Raw genomic sequence first — 22,858 nt, 5'->3', positions numbered from 1 at the left:
AGCACAATTGATCAGGTTTTTAGGTTCATGGTTATTAACAGAAAGACTATCAGAAAAATCCCACCTTTATCTTGTCTTCATGGACCTAAAGACTGCGTTCGATCTGGTACCCACTGCAAGTTATGGGAGGTCTTGAAGAACAGCAAGATCCCTCATGAGCTCCTGGACATCCTCATCCGTCTATATTAAGAAAGCTATGCCCAAGTTCGATGGGGACCCAAGGGGGAATTAATTGCGTGGATAGGAGTTTACAAAGGCGCCCATCCTGGATTCATATTTGCCCCAACATTGTTTTTGTCGTATTTAAATGATGTGGTTACCTACCTGGAGTAGAGTGAGGGTGACTACAATATGGTGGCCAGCAGAAAGAGCCTCTTATTCGCAGATGACACCTTAGTGATATCCAGAAGCCCGGTTGGACTGCAAACTGTTGTAGATTTAATCATGGCTTTTTTTTCAATTATCGAGGGCTGGTGATCAATCGTTCGAAAGCCAAATTCATGACACACAACAGGACATTTAGAGATTCTATCTCGCTTGAAGGCAAACCCTTAGATATAGTCACAAAGCTTAGCTACTTGGGAATAACCCTAACTAAGACTATGTGCTAGGCAGATCAGGCCAGAAACAGTTCCCTGAAACTAATCTATTATGTTGCTGCTGTTCTAAGGCTATACAAGTCCTCTAAATCCTGACTGTAGGAGAGTAGGATCTGCACTTCTGTTGCCCCCACTTTTTTTCTGATGTTAACACTGGTTTCTGGCTATAGTCTGGCTGGGTCCCTGCTAATCAGGGCCCCAGTCTCTCTGTTCTCTCTAAACAACTTGGAGTGCATATTATATGCACTAGTGATTGGATACTGTGGTACCTTAAGAGCCCCTAGTATATAGTACCTTAGGTACCTAGGGCATAGGTACTTCACAGGCCTACCAGGGGCTGAAGCATGCCACCCCTGGGAAGCAGACTAAATCTGACACCACAGGCCTGCTACTGCAGCCTGGGTGAGGTAGTGTTAGCGCTCCTCGCTGAGGTATAGGTTCCTAAATCTCACCATACACACACATATAAACACCCCTAAGGCAGGCCCTGTCAATCCTGAGGACAGGGTGCTTGGTTTACAATGTGAGGAGGTGCCTCTGCATGAGCAGGGCCCCTCTGCAGCTGACAGAGTCTATTCTCTGTGGCTATTTGTGGATGTGGTTAAACCATATACTCTTAAGTGCATTATAACCTACCGGTAAATGCTAACTTTCGAATGACTGCATCAAAACATGTCGTGTTTGGTGTCAAACAACTTGGAATCATACCCGCACACCAGTAACTGGTGTGGGAGTATGATCCCACCCTTCTAGAGGGGAAGACATGTACCCACTGTGGAAACACTGTAGAAATCTGAAAGAGCCCTGGCATCACAAAATGGATGCCACCAGCACAGACACTGGGCTGCCCTCCTGCTGCTGACTGAAACTCGCAGTGGAGGATGCCCAACAATAGGCATCCTGTCACAGGGAGGTGTCACCACCTTCCAGACAGGATTTAGTGTATTGGGGCTGGGTGGGTGCACTCCTAGAGTGCTTTGAAGTCCTGCACTGGGGGAGTGTGGAAATATGGATTTTTGTGATCAGTTATGTCCCCTATCCTCGACCCTAACGTCCCCATGTATCAATCACAAGTACATGTATATTTACTCCAGTTCCAGTTATGAAGACGCAAACACATGTGCGTCCACTGTCAACATGTCCTCTTTCAGATCCGCCATGAATGGATCGGATATTCCATTCCTAAGTACGAAAGGCCACCGACTTTATATGGCTCAGTTACTCCATTTTACAGTCCAGGCGAGTAGGCCCTAATTCTGCCATCAAGCTTTTCCCTGCTTTTTACCTCTGACAGCTCCAGCCTGAGCCCACATCTGTATCCATGAACTTTGTCCTACTCCCTGCGCGGCTAACGGTGCCTGACTCGGCCGATCTGCCTGCCTGCCAAGAAAACTGTATTTCACCTTCAAGATTATCTGCTCCTCATCCAATGCATTCCTGTCTAGTAGTTTAAGTAAACATTCTTCCAGCTACTGAGCCAAGGGCCCGGCTTCTCTGTCCTTATGCAAGTAATTCATAGCCCTGTCACTATGGAAGATTTCTGCCCTTGCGTCCCATGTAGACACTTAGACGCTTGTACACGCACTCACAGTCAGTATAGAATAGATTCCGTTCGAGAGACCTTCTCTTTTAGATAACATAAGTTCTTTAAACATAGGATGTTAGATATGATTTGGGATTAGGTTGACTTGACCCCCCAGACTTCTGTCTCCACATGTAGAGCTAAATGTCAAGTCCCCTTCACCCCCTAGTTACACGTCAATCACACGTCATGCTGCTGCGCGCGCATCTCTGCCAAGTATTTCCGCTGACATTGCGAAATTATTTCATAGATACACCCATTTGTGACATCACACCTAGATGACGTTTTCTAGTTACACCCAGTTACACCCATTTTTTTGTTACGCATGTATGGTATTATCTCTTTTATCAATTGTTACGCCTCCTGCATTTGTTTCACTGTAATGACTGTTCTATAAAAGTGATTACTTGTCAATAATGTATTGCTCTTCACTTCCGGAACCTCCGCGGTGATGGAACATGAAGTTCCCAATTCGAATTGCCCATTAGGAATAAAATCCGTTCCGAACCTCTAATACCACGGATTCTGCCTCTTATTTTACTGAGCTGTTTTATTAATTTTCCTGTATCAAATTAAGTCCCGGTAAGATTTTATTTACCACATAATTGGCGCCCGAACAGGGACACTTTCTCATCTCACGCGCCGGCGGTGCGTTGCAGGCCCGGTCTCCTGCCACAGCTGGACGGACAACAACGCGTACCAGCAGGATTTCCTGTATCTCCCTCCGGTCAAGCGGGGGCGACTGAGGCTGCGATCAACACCCAGACGAGGCGGTGAGAAGTGCGAAGTATCCCGACCAGAGCCTAGCTGAGAGAGCAAGATCCGAGGTATACAGAGGCCCACCAAGTTCCGATGTTCCGATGTTCCGATGTTCCGAAGTTCCGCAGTTGTCGATTCGAGTCCAGTCCGGTCCAGTTCCGTTCAGTTCAGTTCCGAGGCCTTCCGTTCCGAGCTACCCGGTGAGTACCATTGCTGGGGAAGCGTTCTGACGTGCACATAGGTCGTGCCGGTCAAGACGGGTTTGGGTACACAAATCCGGTCTGCACTGTTTCAGCAGTGTATCTGTACTGTTTAGCAGTATATCTAGTATGTCTAGTAAATAATTCAGTATCATCTAGTCAGTATCAAGTACTATGTCAGTAACTAGTTTTCTGTCAAAAGTTATCATTGTCTGTTAAAATGTTAAATGTTTTTTAAACACGTTCTGCATATCGTGGTATGAATGACCGTCCATTATTGTGTTTATTGTATTAAGTGTGTTCAAGATAGAGTATCAGATCAGTTGTCAATATGCCGCTCTTTTCGAAATTAAGACAGGTCACAACTAGAAAAGGGGTACTCGAAGAAGCCGTTCCCATTCCTCCTAGGGACACTCCAGGGTACTTCATGTATCATAAACATGGTCTGGATGCAGTATTATTTCTCGATTTATGGGTAGACTACACCAAGGGATTACCAGAAGGTCAGAGATGGCCCGCAGCTGGGACCTGGGATGCAGATTGTATCATGAAAGTAGAAGAAGAATTATGGAAAAAGAAAGTTAGACAGTCACAGAAAGATGCCATTGAATTATGGCGTAAAGAATCATATAGACGTACCGAAAAAGCGCTCAGACAGGAAGAGAAAAGTAAGGAAAGTTCGAATAAAGTCCGAGAAAATCTATTAATTGAAGAAGGTGCACGAGTAAAATCAGAACAAGTAGATAGACAGAGAAATGCTCTTAAGAATGGTATGTATCCCCTTCTGGCCGAAGGATTACCTAAGGCTACACCGGAGATACCAAAAGACTTGCCACCCCCATTGGTTCCGATAAAAGCACATCCCAAAGGACATCCCAGAACCGCAGAGGATGTTTTCCTTTCCTCATATTTAGACGACGCAGCTCCCGAGTATGCTAACTCCGCCCCACATAGACCGTCTGCCGAGGGGATTCAACTCCAAGACCCTGTGTCTGTACCTCTGCAACAACAAATTCCGACACAAGTTCCGGCAAGCACATCTGTTTCTACACCTGTTCCTACAGCTGCTTCTACAGCTGTGCTCACACCCATAGTTGCTGTATCGCGTTCAACAAATCCTTTCACGTCCAGCACCCCAGAAGGCGCTATCGGAGGTACACCAATTCCCTCCTTGGTTTTTTCCCCGCCCCCCAAAGCGCATACTCCTACCTTTCAAGACTCAGTACATCAACGTACGCCCAAACTCATAAATTCCCGCACGCTTAAGGAACTTCTTGTAGAGTGTAGATACGACCCTGTGCCCGGCAAAGAGAACGAAATGGTCCTGGCATCATTACGTATCCGACGAGCTACAATGTATTTAGAGAAGCTACCAGGAATGACTACACATTTAGATAATATATATCATTTTGTCCAGTCAGGGCGAGATTCTGAATGTATTAACAGAGCTATGGAATACCAGAAAGTGGAGATACAGGGGGAATTGTTACGTTTCCTCATAAATTGTGTGATCAGAAACCAAGACCGGCCGGGGGTAAATCCGGAAGCAATGCAAATTCTTACCAGATGGAGTCAGAATATATCAGAGGGGAAACATGATAGGCAAGCATGTATAGTAGCCATGTGCCGAAAGATCCGCAAAGAAATAGAACGCATACACGAAGAGAGATTAGCGGTAGACCAGTTTGAACAAGAAGAGGAGGAGGAAGGATCAGGACTACCTGCGGGGCAGTCAGGAACCATAGCCTATGTAGGCAGAGGAAGATCCTGTAATAATACTAGACGTTTTATTGATCCGATACGTCCGATAGGTCCAGACAATAACAGGAATTTCCAAACACCTATAATCAATTTAGACGTTCCCCATATGGGAGATATAAGAAATATAAGGTCCCCTGAGTATTCGTTCCAGGCCGCTGACAAATTACTCCGAGAAAAAAGGGGTTATCATTTACTCGATTCTATGGATGAACAAGAGTTAGCCAGGTCAGCCGTTCAATGGGCTGACAGTCCCGGAAAATATAGTGATGATACACTAGCTCATACGTTTTTGAACCTTACTCCAGGCGAACAACGTTTAGCTGGTATCTACATGATTCAGCAACTCCTTATATTATATAAAAGCCAACACTCCGATCCTAGTCCTCTACCTGATATATTGACTGAATTGCTCACGAATAAATGGAAAGGTTCAAGTACTGAGTTAATTAGCGAAATATTAGAATCCAGAAAGCAGTACATTCTTTTTGTGAGCCCAGAACATGTCTCACTGCCCATCAAGGAAAGAACGACGCATTACATGGATAGACAGAATCCCTTACGAGAAGTGCACCCAATAAAAGGCGAGGACAATCAGTTTAAACGTGTATTTGTATATACACCCATATCTAAAATGGAATTACTAGAAATGAAGAAAGTGGTACCCAGTCATGACAAAGACCCAGCGGGTTTCCACCGCGAAATTAAAGACATGTTACTCATGGGAGAGTATACCTATCCCGACATTATGACAATATTAAAGGTATTAATGCCTGCTGGCATTTATGAAAAACTCAAGGAAAAAGAGTGGGAGGTGGGAGATCAAAAGATAGATTGGACAGCATTAGAAAATGAAGAAAAGGCCCGAGGTCCAGGTTCAGGGCTTGGGGAAAGGACTAAAATGTTACCAGGTTTACTAGTGCAAGTATTGCCACGTTTATTAACTACGAAAAAGGAAGACTGGGGTGCAATCTCAGCCTGTAAACAAAAGCAAGATGAAGATACTAGTGATTTCTATGCCCGATTCGAAAAATGTTTTGGTATTAATAGTGGCATAAAAGCAAGTAGTGAATCATATCCACATCTGTTTGTGACCAAATTAGTTGAAAATTCTCTGCCTCAAGTTAAGAATAGAGTATTGAAATTCGAGAGTACCTGGCAAGGTAACACCCCGTCACAAATGTTACAAATGCTACAGTACCATCACAATAGAATTAGAGAGGAACAAGAACATGAACATAAACGCATGAAAGACACGAAAATGAAGATGCTAGTTTCCCAGACAGTTCCAGCTGACAGTCATAAAAAGGGTATGACACAGTCTAGTGATTCAGCAGGTTCTATAAAAGGGACATGCAATTATTGTAAACAGCCAGGTCATTATATACACGATTGTCCAGTATTAAAACGTAATATTGCTGCAGGTATAACAAAAGAGAGACCAAGGCCACCTAGACAGGATCAGAACGAACATGGAGCTCAGCAGCATGCACAGCCCATGCCAGCTCCACAACAGTTCATGCCAGCTCCACAACAGTTTGTGCCAGCTGCACCACCGTTGCCTACTGCTGCCACACAGAACACGACACAACAGTTATACCAGACCGCACAGTACGACTATCCGGATTATCAACGATACTCATGAAACAGCCTAGAGAGGGAAGTTGGCTTACCCCTTATCGAGGTCCCTGTAGATCAAGAAGGACCTTATGTACATAGTGAACTATTAGGCCAAGATAGAAAATTTTTACTCGACACAGGGGCAAGCCGAACGACAATAAAACGCAGTGAAGTTCCAGGGGCACCCCTCTCAGGCTTACAGAATATTTCCCTTGGTTTTTCAGGAAAACCTATTGTTAATGTGGTATCACAGCCTCTTCCACTTACGATTGGACCCTTGACACGAACTACAGATTTATTGCTTACTAAATCATGTCCAGAAAATCTGTTGGGTATAAAAACATTGAAAGCTCTAGGAGCTATAATATGTTGTTCTCCGGAAGGAGTAAGATTGTTTTTACGTGATTTCAAAGGGCACTATGTGTCCCGAGACATGGATCACCGATTACAGACTTTACCGACACATTTATGGGCACAAGGCCCTACCGATGTTGGTTGCATGAACATTACACCATATCGGGTTACACTAAAGGCAGGAGTGGTACTACCACGAATGCGACAATACAAGTTACCGCCAGATGCTGTGGTGGCTTTACTGCAAATCATTGACGAGCTTATTGCCCAAGGAGTGGTTGTGGAAACCGACTCCAATGTATGTAATTCCCCGATAATTCCGATTCTTAAACGAACTGATCCGAAGGCCCCGCCAGTATATCGATTAGTTATTGATCTGCGCGAATTAAATAAATGCATTGTACCACAGTATCCCGTGGTCCCCGACATTTCTTCATTACTGACAGCTATTGATTCCGAAGCAACATTCTTTACTGTAATTGATCTCAAAAATGCTTTTTTCAGCGTCCCAATAGATCCGGAAAGCCAATACTTATTCGGATTTAGTTTAAATGGACGAAGTTTTAAATTCACACGCGCACCTCAAGGATTCACAGAAAGCCCCAGCATCTATAGCCAAGCACTGAAACGAGAACTTGACAGTATACACATGCCAGTCAACACTGCTCTGCTTCAATATGTCGATGATCTGCTGATCACCGCCCGAAGCGAACTTGAATGTGAAAAAGCATCACTGACAGTTTTACAATTTCTGGCTGAAAAGGGGCACAAGGTGTCCCCTTCTAAGCTGCAATTCTGTGTACAGCGAGTTGTTTACCTTGGTCACTCGCTGTCCAAGGAGGGAAGACAGCTTACACCCGATCGCATCCAGTTAATTGCTAACATGCCAATACCCAAGACACAAAAGGAGGTGCGGGCTTTTATAGGCCTCACTTCATACTGTAGGCAGTGGATTCCTCAATATGCATTTCTAGCAAAACCCCTCATTCAGTTGACAACACAAGAGGCGGCCATATCGACTGTCCTTCCTTGGACTCAGGAACATACACAAGCCTTTGAAAGCTTACAGAAAGCTTTATGTCAAGCACCTGTTTTAGCAACACCATGTTACACTAAACGTTTTACACTTTTTGTTACAGAACGCGAAGGTACTGCTTTATCAGTACTCACACAGGAACAAGCAGGATCACATAAACCATGTGCCTATTTCTCTAGTACATTAGATCCCGTAGCTCAAGCTCTCCCTGCGTGCCTGAAATCAGTCGCAGCAACAGCTTTAGCAATCAGACAAAGCGATGCCATAGTATTAGGACATCCAGTAACAGTACAAGTACCACATGCAGTAGAGGTTCTTTTGAACCGAACACAAACACAACACTTGACTATAGCGAGACTTACCGGTTATGAATTGACATTGTTTCAGCCACACATAGAAATCAGACGATGTAGTACATTAAATCCTGCTACACTTTTGCCAGTAAATAGAACAGACCCATTAGCGCATGATTGTATTGAAGTCATTACTATCACGACGAAACCCAGACAAGACTTGACAGATGTTCCATTGACAGATCCAGACTTAACGTTGTATGTAGACGGATCATGCATGAGAACAAGTACAGGAGAATTAGTAGCTGCTTATGCAGTCACAACAGATACTGAAGTCATTGAAACAAATTGCATAAATACTTTGTCAGCTCAAGCAGCAGAGCTTATCGCTCTGACACAAGCCTGCATCCAAGCTTTGAATAAAAAAGTCAACATATACACAGATTCACGTTACGCATTCGGAGTCGTTCATGACTTCGGCGTACTGTGGCGAGAGAGAGGTTACTTAACTTCTCACGGTGCCCACATTCAGCACGGACCTCTTATTCATGCCTTATTAGATGCAATTCATCTACCTACTGCAATATCGATTATGAAATGTAAAGCTCATACGAAAGTTACTGATATCATCTCTCAAGGCAATGATTTAGCTGACAGAACAGCTAAACAAACTGCTCAAACTCACACAACTGATATGACAAAGACAATAGTCCCGACTCCAACATATTGCATGACAGTTAAAGATCCCGCTCTTGACGTAATTGACATACAGACACATGCTACACCAGATGAAATAAAGAAATGGACTGAATTAGGAGGGATCCAAACGGATCAAGGATGGATGACGAAGGAAAAATCTATATGGTTTCTTCCTGATTCTATGGTTCCAGTAATTGTTAATACAGTACATAGTCCAGCACACCTAGGAGAGAAAGCTATGCTAGACAGCATCCAACACATTTGGTTCAACAAACATTTACGAGCAGCAGCTAAACAGAAAGTCCGTACCTGTATGATATGTTGTCAGTTTAACCCAGGTAAAAGCATTCCCGTCGAACAGGGTGGATTTCAGCCTCCTGATCACCCTTTTGAAGTCCTCCAGATGGATTACATCCAGATGGAACGATGTCGAGGATTCAAATACGTTCTCGTAGTTGTCTGTGCTCTTTCCCGTTGGACCGAAGCCTACCCGGTTTCAGATTACACTGCTCCGACTACTGCCAAGCAGTTAGTTCGAGAATTCTTCCCACGGTACGGTTTACCACGTGTTGTCTATTCAGATAACGGCCAGCCGTTCTCATCCGAGCTGATGAAACACGTTTCACTCTTGTTAGGCTATCAGTGGAAGTTCCATTGTGTCCGACACCCCGAGGCAGCAGGTCTCGTGGAACGACATAATCAAACTCTGAAAATTAGATTGTCCAAAATATGTAGAGAAAAAGGTGTTGATTGGGTAGTAGCGTTGCCAGTCGCACTCTTTTACATGAGAATGGTAGCACATTCTCGAACAGGGCTATCTCCGTATGAGGTGATCTTTGGTAGACCACCTAATATGTGGGGGACGCCTATACCTCGTAAAATAACTGATGTTGACTGTAATATGCTGACAGATTACCTGGCTGCACTACAATCTTGTCGTTCACAGGTAGCTGCAGCCTTTCCCGATAACACCGAGGTGAAACCCCATGACGTAATTCCCGGTGATCTGGTGTTTATAAGGAACTTTGACCGAAAGACTCAGCTGGATCCTAGATGGAAGTCGCCTAAACTGGTGTTGCTCACTACAAGGACAGCCGTGAAGATCGAAGGCCGCAAAGGCTGGATACACTCAAGTCATATCAAGAAATTTTATGGACTACCTTCAGACGTGAACTTTACACCTGACATTTCCTCACAGATTGATTCAAAACTCCCTTTGGTTGAACAGACTAATTCCGAATTATATAAATTAAAACTCAGGTCTAATAAGTCAGACGATTTGATTGTTTAAGTCCTCTCAAAGGTGAATCGGTTGAATTTGTCTCTGACATGTATCCCCTAGACCTGAATAGAGAAAAATATCAACAAATACTGTTGAAAAGACAGGCCTATTGTAAATCACTTCGCAGTCATTGCACAGTGACATTATTGATTTTGTTTTTTCTAAGTCTTTTAATCATTTCTGCAAGTATATTGCTGCATATGTATTATCCTATTTCTAAACATGCTTACAATGTTACTGTTGAACACTCCTTTAGTGAATTACCACCACATGAGTTGTCTTATAGATTTGCGCTGCGCAATAACACTTTCATTAGTATGTTACATCATTCCCATCAGACTAGTAATGCTACCAATTGTTGGATATGTGGCCGACTTCCCCCCTATCAGAACTATAAAGGAATTCTGCCTCTCTTTCCATACCCATTCACACATAATGGCTCCTGTGGAGCATGGTTTAGTTTAATCAATTCCTTAGATTTAAACTCAGTAACTTATCAAGACAAGTGGGTATGGGGAAACCTGAACCTGATTTTACTCAAAGTCTGCTACCCTGATAAGGAGGGTCGTCCCAAAAGAACAGGAACTGATCTAGAAAATGAAGTATATGGATTAGGTAATTTTACGCTTAATCTCATGATCCTGAATGTTGAAAACGAAGTTACACCAATTTTGCCCGCTATGACAGTGTTTTCAGTTAAAGGTGAATTATGTGTAAGAAAGAATGGTTCCATACATGTGGGCCATAGTAAATGCACCACTGTAATAGAATTCAGCGATCAAGGCAAGTCCTCATTTAAAGCTTCTTGCCATTCCTACTTCATATGTGGTCAGACTGCATATATACGTCTGCCGCTAGATTGGGATGGTACCTGTTACATCGGATTCCTTTTGCCACCTGTTTTCCTAGCTCCTCCTGATTACCATAGAAATATTCATTTAGTACACAATAGAGAACGAAGAGATCTCCCAATTGTCGATTACACTGAGACAGCATGGGAAAAATATACAGATTTTAATAAAGGACTCTTTCCCTATATAGGTACAGTTACCAATAGTAAGCTGATACGTAGATTAACCAGAACTCTTGAAGCCGTAGTGAATGAAACTATCTCTGCCTTAGGCAACCTGACGGAGGAGCAATCTGCGATGAGGATTGTTGTCCTTCAAAATCGTCTTGTCCTTGACGTCATCCTGGCCGATAGGGGCGGAGCCTGTAGGGTCATCGGGTCAAGCTGCTGCATTTTCATCCCAGAAAATTCGCCATCTGTATATAAAGCTATAACTCGCCTTCACAAGATCGTAAGCCAGATACACCAGAATCCAGGCACTTGGACTTGGTCCGGGTGGTTTTGGAGCGTGTTGTCAGCCTGGGGATGGAGAGTTCTATCCTTCCTAGGTATTGGCTTTCTCATACTATTCAGTTGCTGCTTATGCCTACAATGTGGACCAGCGATTTGTGGTCTATGTGCCACTTCGTGTATTCCACCACCAAGTTTTCATTCAAGATTCCAGAAGAAGAAAGAAGAACAAATGATGCTATATGAACAGATCGATGGATTAATGAAGATTGATATCTCCTAAGGCTCAGTAGGGGACAAGGAGGGAATGTGGAAATATGGATTTTTGTGATCAGTTATGTCCCCTATCCTCGACCCTAACGTCCCCATGTATCAATCACAAGTACATGTATATTTACTCCAGTTCCAGTTATGAAGACGCAAACACATGTGCGTCCACTGTCAACATGTCCTCTTTCAGATCCGCCATGAATGGATCGGATATTCCATTCCTAAGTACGAAAGGCCACCGACTTTATATGGCTCAGTTACTCCATTTTACAGTCCAGGCGAGTAGGCCCTAATTCTGCCATCAAGCTTTTCCCTGCTTTTTACCTCTGACAGCTCCAGCCTGAGCCCACATCTGTATCCATGAACTTTGTCCTACTCCCTGCGCGGCTAACGGTGCCTGACTCGGCCGATCTGCCTGCCTGCCAAGAAAACTGTATTTCACCTTCAAGATTATCTGCTCCTCATCCAATGCATTCCTGTCTAGTAGTTTAAGTAAACATTCTTCCAGCTACTGAGCCAAGGGCCCGGCTTCTCTGTCCTTATGCAAGTAATTCATAGCCCTGTCACTATGGAAGATTTCTGCCCTTGCGTCCCATGTAGACACTTAGACGCTTGTACACGCACTCACAGTCAGTATAGAATAGATTCCGTTCGAGAGACCTTCTCTTTTAGATAACATAAGTTCTTTAAACATAGGATGTTAGATATGATTTGGGATTAGGTTGACTTGACCCCCCAGACTTCTGTCTCCACATGTAGAGCTAAATGTCAAGTCCCCTTCACCCCCTAGTTACACGTCAATCACACGTCATGCTGCTGCACGCGCATCTCTGCCAAGTATTTCCGCTGACATTGCGAAATTATTTCATAGATACACCCATTTGTGACATCACACCTAGATGACGTTTTCTAGTTACACCCAGTTACACCCATTTTTTTGTTACGCATGTATGGTATTATCTCTTTTATCAATTGTTACGCCTCCTGCATTTGTTTCACTGTAATGACTGTTCTATAAAAGTGATTACTTGTCAATAATGTATTGCTCTTCACTTCCGGAACCTCCGCGGTGATGGAACATGAAGTTCCCAATTCGAATTGCCCATTAGGAATAAAATCCGTTCCGAACCTCTAATACCACAGATTCTGCCTCTTATTTTACTGAGCTGTTTTATTAATTTTCCTGTATCAAATTAAGTCCCGGTAAGATTTTATTTACCACAGGAGCAGTAGGCTCCTCTCTGCATATGCCAGCTCAAACTGGTTCAGGGGCTACCTGCCCCAGGTCTGGTGTGAAACTGGACAAAGGGAAGTGGGTGTAACCACCCACTCCCCTGACCCCCCCATAGGAGGGGTCATAGAGCTAGTCCCTCCCTTTCCTTTAGTATAAGATAGGGAAACCTTGCCATTGCAAATCAGATATTCCTGGACGAAGCTCTACAAGAAGAATCTTGGGCCTTCGACTTTCCACTACCTTTGGAAGACAGAAGAATCTCCCTTGGAGTCAAGGAGTGACTCCCCTGCTTGGCAGGCACCAAAAACTTGAATCAATGGTCGCAAACTTTCCCGCTGGAGTCCGAAGTCCCTGCAGCACCGGAAGTAGATTTCCTGACTTCTCGACAGCCATTGTGAGTCTCCAGCAGAGCTGAGGCGAGTGGACCCCACGAATGACGAGGAAGAACAATACCTGGGTACCATGCACTATTGTCAAGTGCAACCCCTTCACAACATTCTACGAACTTGTGCATTGGACCACATGTGGTCCAAGCCACCAGCAGGATTTCTATTGAAAATCAGAGGCCTACCTCATCCCGAGTGACCGTGGGCTCCTGTGAAGTGAATCCTCAAGAGGCGTCTTCGCGATCAATTGCCTGTTGGCTTGTGGGTCCCCTGAAGACTTTCTCATCAAACCAAAGGGCTTCTCTGGTTGCTCCAGGTCTGCCCTCATTTACCCTCACTGGGTGAGTCCCTCCGACCTTGCTGGTCTGCACCGCTGACTTTCTTCAATTTCCACAAGACTTGCTGTTGCCTAGGCTTGTTGGCTCCAATCTGGTTGTCGACACCTCAGTAAGATGCAGACTTTGTGGAACACTCTGAATCCAGCTCCTGGTTGTCCTCGACGCCTCCTGGACCTCGTGGCTGAAGAGTCAAAACACCCTTGATCACCTGAAATCAGCCAACTTCCGTGGGCATCCATCTTCCTGGCCCCGGGTCACAGGCAAGTGACTGTGAACACTGTCCCTTCTGCTTTCAGGTCTTTTTCATCTTGAATCCAGCCTTGGATTCCACCGAACAGTTCTTCAGTCTACACAAGCAGCAAAATTTCTCCGGCTTCCATAGAAAACGACGACTCGACCCAACACCAAAAGACACGTATGCACCCGGCTTCCCTGGGTGAGGTAACTTGTTCACTCCGGTGCTCCTGTGGGTGTTGGCCCTCGAATTACTTACCTTGTAAGTGACTTGCTTGTAGACCTCCTAGAAGTAACCTTAAACTTAAAAAATCCAACCGCAACTTGCTCCATTGAAATCAATAGGGAACCCACGGCTGTGTTCTCACACTGCACGTGTCTCCCGTGGGTCCTTTACTTACCTGCCTTGGGTGGATTAGTGAGGCCCCGGCGATTCTACAGGCCCTAGGCCTTGTCCCCTTGCAAGTTGACTTTCCTAAACCTCTTTTTTAGTATATGGTCTGGTATGCCCCTAGGGCCCCAGCCATATTTGTGCTTAACTTATTGTGAAACGTTGATATTTGCATATGTTCCTGACTTCTAATCTCATAAAGGGATTAGTAGAGTGTGTCTAGTAATAAATACATATATATTTGATATATATACCTGTGTGGTGTCCTTTCATTTGGTAATTTAAGAGATTATAAGGTAAAACCAGCTGCTTTACATTCCTCTGAGACTTAGCCTGAAGGCTGCTCTCCAGAGCTACCACTAGGATGGCTTTCTTTAAAAGGTTGTCTTAAACCTATCTACCATAAGAGTTGAATTGGACTGGTGCAAGGTGGCCACTATAACTAGTGACCAGCATATGCCAGGCCAACTTCTCACATTGGTGGGCAGTGTGTGAGATTCCAGCTTGCCATTGTTTTACCAGAAAATCTCTATTTGAATTACTAACTGAAAACTACCAAAGGTACTCAAGGTACATATAAAGCCAAGCTTAGTATCAATAAGTTCTACTGAACTTAGAGCTGTTTGTGAAGGGATAGCGCATCCTTGCTACAGCTCAAGCTAGGATCAGGAGGCCACAAACTAGTGTAGGTAGTACAACACTGCACAACACTAGAATCTCCTCAAAGGGTGGAGCCAGTGGGTCCACTCAGCCTCAGTATAAGGACATGACCGTCTTTGACCTGAAGGCCATGTGTGTTGCAAGACACCTGAAGCTAGGACAGAGTCCCTCCACACTAGGCCTGATAGATCTGCTAACAACAGATGATCTGAGGTTGGCTCTAGGAGCTAACAGATCTGAATCAGGGAGTGGGTCAATTACAGTGTCTGGGTCAGATGATGAAAATCATGATGACCAGGACTCTGTGAATGATCCAGAAGGGTCTGAACAGAACAGAGGAATTCTCCCTAAGAGAACTGACAGAGTAGAAGAGAGGGTTAGGTCCCCTTCAAGGCAATCTGACCACTCATATCACTCTGGAAGAGAATCTGTTCATCAGAGGAGCTCATATTTTAATAGAAGAGAGACCTCCACTGAAAGAATGTACAAACTGCTACAGTATGAGGAAGCAAGATTTGCCCTTAAGGCCAAGCAGTTGGTATTAGATAAAGAAGCCTTGGAGCTCCAGAGAGCTTCTAAGAAAGAGGGGTTAGAAACCCCTGGTGGCAGCAACAGTGTCCCTAGAATCAGAGATTATATCCCAGACCATAGGAACCTGTCCAAGGTTCTTCCTCCCTACCAGAGTGGGGATGATATCCACAAGTGGATAACTGCTATGGAGAGGGCCTGTAAAGTACAACAGGTCCCCCAGAAACAGTGGGCAGCAATCTTGTGGCTCTACTTTTCAGATAAAGGTAGAGACAAGCTCCTCATTGTTAGTGAAGAGGATGCTGATGATTATGATGTCCTGAAAAGTGCATTAATAGATGGGTTTGGCTTAACCACTGAACAGTACAGGTTGAAGTTCAGAGACACCCAAAAAGCACAGAATCAGGACTGGACTGACTTTGTTGATTGTGCAACCAAGGCTCTGGTGGGTTGGCTGGTTGGTAGTAGAGTTACTGACTTTAAGGGATTGTATAATCTTATGATGAGAGAACAGATCCTTAATAATTGCCAAAGCCAGTTGTTGCATCAGTACCTGGTGGACTCTGATCTGACCTCTCCCAAGAATTGGGAAAGAAGGCAGACAAATGGGTCAGAACCAGGGTGAGGTAGAAAATCCAGAACCAAGGGGGTGACACTAAGAAGCAGGATCCTAAAGGCTCTGAGAAAGGTGGGGATAAGTCAAAAGACCAGAAGTCTTCACAAGGGCCCCAAAAATCTGCATCTGGTGGGGATTCACAGTCTAAAAAGGGAAAAGGCCAAAAGAAGCCCTGGTGCAAATTCTGTAAACAGAAAGGGCACTGGACATCTGATTGTACCAAGTCCAAAGACCAAACCACCACCACTCCTGCCCCTAAGGCAACTGTTCCCCCTAGTGCAGCTACTGGTGGAGGTGGTAATCAGAATAAGGGTGTAGTAGGGCTGACCCTGTGTTCTGAAGTGGACTCTGGCCTAGTCAGAGTACCCACTCAGGCATTGCTGGTTTGTGAGGGAGACATTGAAATGTCCCTCCTAGTGAGCCCCAGTAATCTTTGCAAATACAAACAGCAGCCTGTAATAAATGGCAAACAGGCTTTGGCATTCAGGGACACATGTGCTAGTGTCACCATGGTGGCAGAGGATCTGGTGGACCCTGAGCAGATCATCCTAGGTGAAATGTTCCAGGTTACCAATGCAAGCAATGTCAGGACCAACCATAGTCTGGCAGTTGTGAATTTCTCGTAGGGAGGGGTAACTGGCCTCAAGAAGGTAGTAGTCAGTGCAGACCTCCCTGTCGAATGTCTATTGGGCAATGATCTAGAGACTTTCGCCTGGTCTGAAGTAGAGTTATGGACTCATGCTGAGATGTTGGGCATACCTGCAGAGGTATTTGCTGTGACCAGGTCACAGGCCAAAATGCATAAAGCTGAACCAGCTCTGGATCCTGAAACTATGGACCAGATGCTACCCAAGAGGAGGAGCAGTAGGGTTAAGGCAGTGCCTTCCCCTCTGTCCCAGATCTCAGATTCCCCTCCTGAGGAAGGAGAAGCAGATCCCGAAGAAGGAACTTCCCCAGAGGGACTTGAGCCTGATCAGGTTGAGTTCTTGGGGGCAGGGGGACCTTCCAGGGAAGATCTGAGTAAGGAGCAAGAGTGCTGCCCCTCTCTTGAACCCCTCAGACAGCAGGCTGCTGCTGAGGCTGCTGATAGTGCTAGTGGGTCCCATTAAGTTTATTGGGATGAGGGACTCCTATATTCTGAGGCTAGAGATTCTACCCCTGGAGCCACCAGGAGGTTGGTAATACCTCAGAAGTTTAGGGGGTTCCTCTTGACTCTAGCACATGATATCCCATTGGCAGGACACTTGGACCAAAACAAGACCTGGGATAGGCTTGTTCCACATTTTCATTGGCCACACATGTCAGAGGACAGCAAGGAGTTTTGTCGCTCCTGTGTCACTTGCCAAGCCAGTGGCAAGTCAGATGGCACAACAAAGGCCCCCCTGATACCACTACCTGTGGTGGGGGTACCCTTTGAAAGGGTAAGGATTGACATTGTTGGTCCCCTTGACCCTCCAACAGCATCTGGGCACAGGTTTGTCCTGGTGGTAGTGGATCATGCCACCAGGTACCCAGAAGCAATTCCCCTCAGGACCACCACAGCAAGAGCCCTCATTGAAGTTTTCTCCAGAGTGGGTTTCCCTAAGGAGGTTATATCTGACAGAGTTACCAACTTCATGTCAGGGTATCTAAAAGCAATGTGGAAGGAGTGTGGTGTAAACTACAAGTTCTCAACACCCTATCACCCACAATGCAATGGGTTAGTTGAAAGGTTCAACAAAACCCTAAAGGAAAGATTAAAGGCCTCCCAGAAAAGCTTAGGCAAAAATGGGACCTTTTACTTCCCTGCCTTCTGTTTGCATACAGGGAGGTTCCACAGAAGGGGATTGGCTACAGCCCTTTTGAACTTCTGTTTGGGCACACTGTATTTGGCATGCACTGTGTTGTGTAGCAGATCGACATCTTCCTGAACATGACAAGTTGGAATCACAACAGAGGCACGTATGGTGTACTGGTGAGTTTATTTACAAACATGTGTGTGGGAAGTGCACAGGATGGTGGGTGCTGTACATTGGTTTTGAAATCCAAAGTTCACATTGGAGTTGGAAGTGCTGGTAGATGAAATGTCCAGATTAAAGTCCACAGTCATCTGCTACATTGGCCCAACATGAACCCTCCATGTCATGTGGGTGAGTTGTGTGCGATTGGACAAGGTGAACGGGTTACGCACAAGGAACATTGTCCAGAACAGGTTTAGAGGCCCTGGGGGATGTGCTGGGACATCTGCCTCTCACCTGTCCTTCTTTGGATGACCCCTCTTCTTTCATTGGGGGGGATCCTCAGGTGCAGGCCTCTGCAGTGCAGGGGACTCTCCGCAAGAGTCCTCCTCCCTCCCTGTGGTGCTGGCAGATGGTGTTGCGACAGATGTTGTGGCCACACAGGGAGGTGTGGACAGGTTGGTGTTGATCTGGCGGAGGCATTGGAGTATGTCCCGATGCACCGCAGTAATGGCATCCCACTTGGCCTCCATGCGGGCATGGTGGGTGACCTGCTCATATTGCATGTCCTTGAGGATCCCCACTACCTGGCCAAATCCTCCGGTGCTATTCTGGTACGCATCTAAGATGCGTGCCAGGTGGGGGTCATCATGCAGTCCAGACCCCTCTGGCAGGCGTGCTCTCTACCTCTCACCCCTCCCAACACCCCTATCCACACGGGCAGGACCAGCGGTGGGACGCACAGGTGACACTGTGACCCCTTGGGTGGTGTTGCTGGTGGTGTTTGCTGTGTTGCTGGTGGTGTTTGCTGTAGCTTCCAGGGGGTTCTGTGTCCCTGTGCTGTGGGTGTTGATTGACCTTGGTCTGTCCGTGTTGGCGGGGGTGCCCTGTCAGTGTCCAGATGCTGGAGGCGTGGGTACAGGGGGTGCAGATGTTGATGCTGCTGGTGCTGCATGATGGCTCACACCGGAGGGGCTAGGTTGGTCATCATCATCCGAAGAGGAGAGAGAGAGAGTCAGACCAGAGAGCTCAGTGTCCGCCAGAGTCTGGGACTGCGTATCCTCATCATTTGGTGCTGGGTGCCCAGCACCACCTGTGTTTGGAAGAGACACACAATTTGAGTTATGTTTCTACATGCATCGATGGTTCACAAACATGATTTTTTGCCTGCCTGTACACTGCTTTTTCCCAGCTTGTCACGGACAGAGTCTGATATTGTTGTTGGCCATTTCCCAGCATAGCCTTGTGCTCCCCACAACAGAGCCCAGTGTCAGACATCTTGTCAGTCCCTTCCCACTCCCTGTGAGGCGAGTATGGTTCAGTTTGATCTTGCTGGGCCATGTGGGTGGGTGTAGATTGTCTGTGACTGCGAGTCCCATCATACTCTTGGCTACACCCCCCTTCCCAGCATGCACATACTTCCTCCCTCTTGACTCTGCTTCACTGTGAGGTGGTGTGACAGCAATGGCAAGATGGCTGACTGTGAAGTCCTGATGTTTGTTGTTGGCCATTTCCCAGCATGGCCTTGTGCTCCCCACAACAGAGCCCAGTGTCAGACATCTTGTCAGTCCCTTCCCACTCCCTGTGAGGCGAGTATGGTTCAGTTTGATCTTGCTGGGCCATGTGGGTGGGTGTAGATTGTCTGTGACTGCGAGTCCCATCATACTCTTGACTACACCCCCCTTCCCAGCATGCACATACTTCCTCCCGCTTGACTCTGCTTCCCTGTGAGGGGGTGTGACAGCAATGGCAAGATGGCTGACTGTGAAGTCCTGATGTTTGTTGTTGGCCATTTCCCAGCATGGCCTTGTGCTCCCCACAACAGAGCCCAGTGTCAGACATCTTTTCAGTCCCTTCCCACTCCCTGTGAGGCGGGTATGGTTCAGTTTGATTTTGCTGGGCCATGTGGGTGGGTGTAGATTGTCTGTGGCTGCGAGTCCCATCATACTCTTGGCTACACCCCCCTTGCCAGCATGCACATACTTCCTCCCTCTTGACTCTGCCTCCCTGTGAGGGTGTGTGACAGCAATGGCAAGATGGCTGACTGTGAAGACCTGATGTTTGTTGTTGGTCATTTCCCAGCATGGCCTTGTGCTCCCCACATCAGAGCCCAGTGTCAGACATCTTGTCAGTCCCTGTGAGGCGAGTATGGTTCAGTTTGACCTTGCTGGGCCATGTGGGTGGGTGTAGATTGGCTGTGACTGTGAGTCCCATCATACTCTTGGCTACATCTCCCTTCCCAGCATGCACACACTTCCTCCCTCTTGACTCTGCTTCCCTGTGAGGGTGTGTGACAGCAATGGCAAGATGGCTCACTGTGAAATCCTGGTGTTTGTTTGGCTACAAGTCCAAAGTGAGCCCCTGTGCTTCACACAGCAGCACCCAGTACGGAGTATCTTTTGCTAATATTTCAATGAGGTGTGTGTCAATGCATTGTACCCGGTGAGTTGTGTGGAGTTTGTGTTGAGGGGGGTGTCTCCCCATGCTGATTAGTATGGTCAGGGCTGTCAGTCCTCCTTCCCATCATGAAACGTGCTTCCATTGTAGGACGTGCAAGTTGTCTTTCAGGATGTCAGTCAGTGGTGTCCTGCTTCTGATTTGCACACAACCCAGAGCAGGGCCTTGTGCTCCCCACAGCAGGACCCAGTGTCAGCCATCTTGTCAGTCATTTTCCACTCCCTGTGATGTGGGCATGTTTTAGAGAGGTCTTGATGGGCCAACCATTAGGGTGAGCATTATCTGTGACTACAGGCCCCATCATGCTTTTGGATGCTTTTGGATACACTCACTTCACCTGCATCCCCACTATTCGTTCCTGACAGTCAGCTGCACTGTGAGGTGGTGTGTTTGTGGTGGCAAACTGTCTGGCAGGGTCTATTTGGCTTTGTGCCACTGGCTTACTCTATTTGTTTGTAGGTTGGTGCATGTCATGACACAGTTCCCAGTCACTATGAGATGGCAGGTATTGTGTTTGTCTGACTGGCATACACATCTTGGGATGATTATCTATTGGTTAATGTAGCTTTGCTTGCGGTGCATGGTTTCACTGTCTCCTTGCCACACAATCTTGGGCATGTTGTTTGTGTACTCACCAGGCTCTGGGATGTCTGTTAGGCCATGGACACGCTCTGGTGGTAGGATGTCCCGCACCTTCTCCTCCCAGAACCTGAAGTAGACTGGTTTGGCAGGCGGGCCAACGCCGGTGCACTGACTCAGGGCGTGATCTTTTTCGATGAGTTACCTGCGCACCTCATACCACCTGTTCTGGATATCGTCCTTTGTGCGCCTTGCTGGTGCTTGGGCGTTCACCTTGTCCACAATCCTCACCCACATCTTGGTTTTCTGTGATATGGGGGTCCTTTGGACCAATGTACCAAACAAATGTGGCTCTACTCTGATGATCCCGTCTACCAGCACTTCTAACTCTCTATCTGTGAACTTTGGATTCTTCTTTGGGTGATGGGTGGTGGTGGTGAGGGATGTGTGTGTGAGGGTGCAAGTGAGGGTGGTTTGGTGTTGGTTTTGCTGGGTGTATGTGTGTGTGCTTTTGTATGAGGTGCTGATGGTGTGTGAGTTGTGTGATGGGGGAGTTGTGAGTGTGTCTGTGGTTGCTGTGTACTGGTGTTTGCCGCTGGCTGTGTCTACTGTTTGCAAGGGATGATGGTAGTGATTTTGGTCCTTTATATAGTTGGAGTTATGGGTGTACCTTTGTTCCATGTTTTTTTTCTTTGGTATTTATTGGCTTTGTCATTGCTTGTTTGGTCCTTTTTTTGTCTTTTTTCCTGAAGGAGACGTTCATGTGACGGAAACGGACGCTGCTGTTGCCTCGTGCGGGTTTCTCCGCCTCATTCACGCTGCCTATCTTCTGTGTTTGGTACGCGTCGGTCGCGGCAGTCTCTATTGCTTGTGTGCCGGGTTGTCTGTGTGTGTCGGTCGTGCGGCTTGGTCTTCGTGTGAGTCGGTCTGGTTTTACACGCATTACATCGTACTGCGCGAATCGTACATCATGGGTACACGTCGGTCGGGTTCCTTCCGGGTTCGTGTCGGTCGGTGAAAATCGCGTCGGTTTTCCGGCCAGGTCACTATTTTCCCTACGGCTCGGTCGTACGGCTTGTATTCCGTACGTGTCGGTTGTAATTCACACGCGTTGCATCGTACTGCACGGGTCGTACGGCGCTGGTCCGTGTCGGTCGGTATTCGGTCCGGGCCTGTGTCGGTCGGTTCGTTTTGCGGCCGGAATCAGAATCGGCCCCTCTATGTTAACCAACATTACTTGTTGCGGGTTGCCAACGTTTTGTGATTACAATTTCTAAAACAACAGTGCTGTAGAAGAAATTTGTACCCACCACCTGAATATGTAATCAAAATTGTCCCTAGGCCTAGTTTTGATGTGAGAGGCATGCGTTGTAATGGAATTAGTCATTTGTTGCTGTGTTGCAAAAAGAAGTCCCTTTGACTTCTGTGTCAGAAACTTACAATTTTCAGACAGGCAGAACTACTTTGGAGAGTCATAGGCTGTAACAGACGGAATGCCTGATTCATTGTGCTGATATTGTCCATCGATTTTTAATTCGGCAACAACTGGCATTATGCATCTTTTTAAGAACATTTGATCTGGTCTGTCTGGTTACTCTATATAAATCAGTGTTTGGATTGATACCATAATTTTTTAGCTCTTTATTATCTAGCCTTTTTTGGAGGATTTCCTACTATTCTCCTGCTGTGATATTGTCATCTCTCTGCTGATCTGACAAGGAAATAATTTACATGGAGTATGCTCCA

General features: G+C 46.2%; 1 gene segment (V, D, J or C); it reads left to right on the top strand.

Annotated features, from left to right (window-relative positions):
• The window catches only part of LOC146863219 (Ig kappa chain V-V regions-like), a 223,788-nt gene that overhangs the window by 182,106 nt on the left and 18,824 nt on the right, over window positions 1-22,858 (top strand).

Source organism: Triturus cristatus, chromosome 2_2 (assembly GCF_964204655.1).
Source record: "Triturus cristatus chromosome 2_2, aTriCri1.1, whole genome shotgun sequence".
In the NCBI taxonomy this organism is placed as follows: Eukaryota; Metazoa; Chordata; class Amphibia; order Caudata; family Salamandridae; genus Triturus; species Triturus cristatus.
The sequence above is the reverse complement of the archived record's forward strand: the minus strand, read 5'-3'. Positions and strand labels throughout refer to the sequence as shown.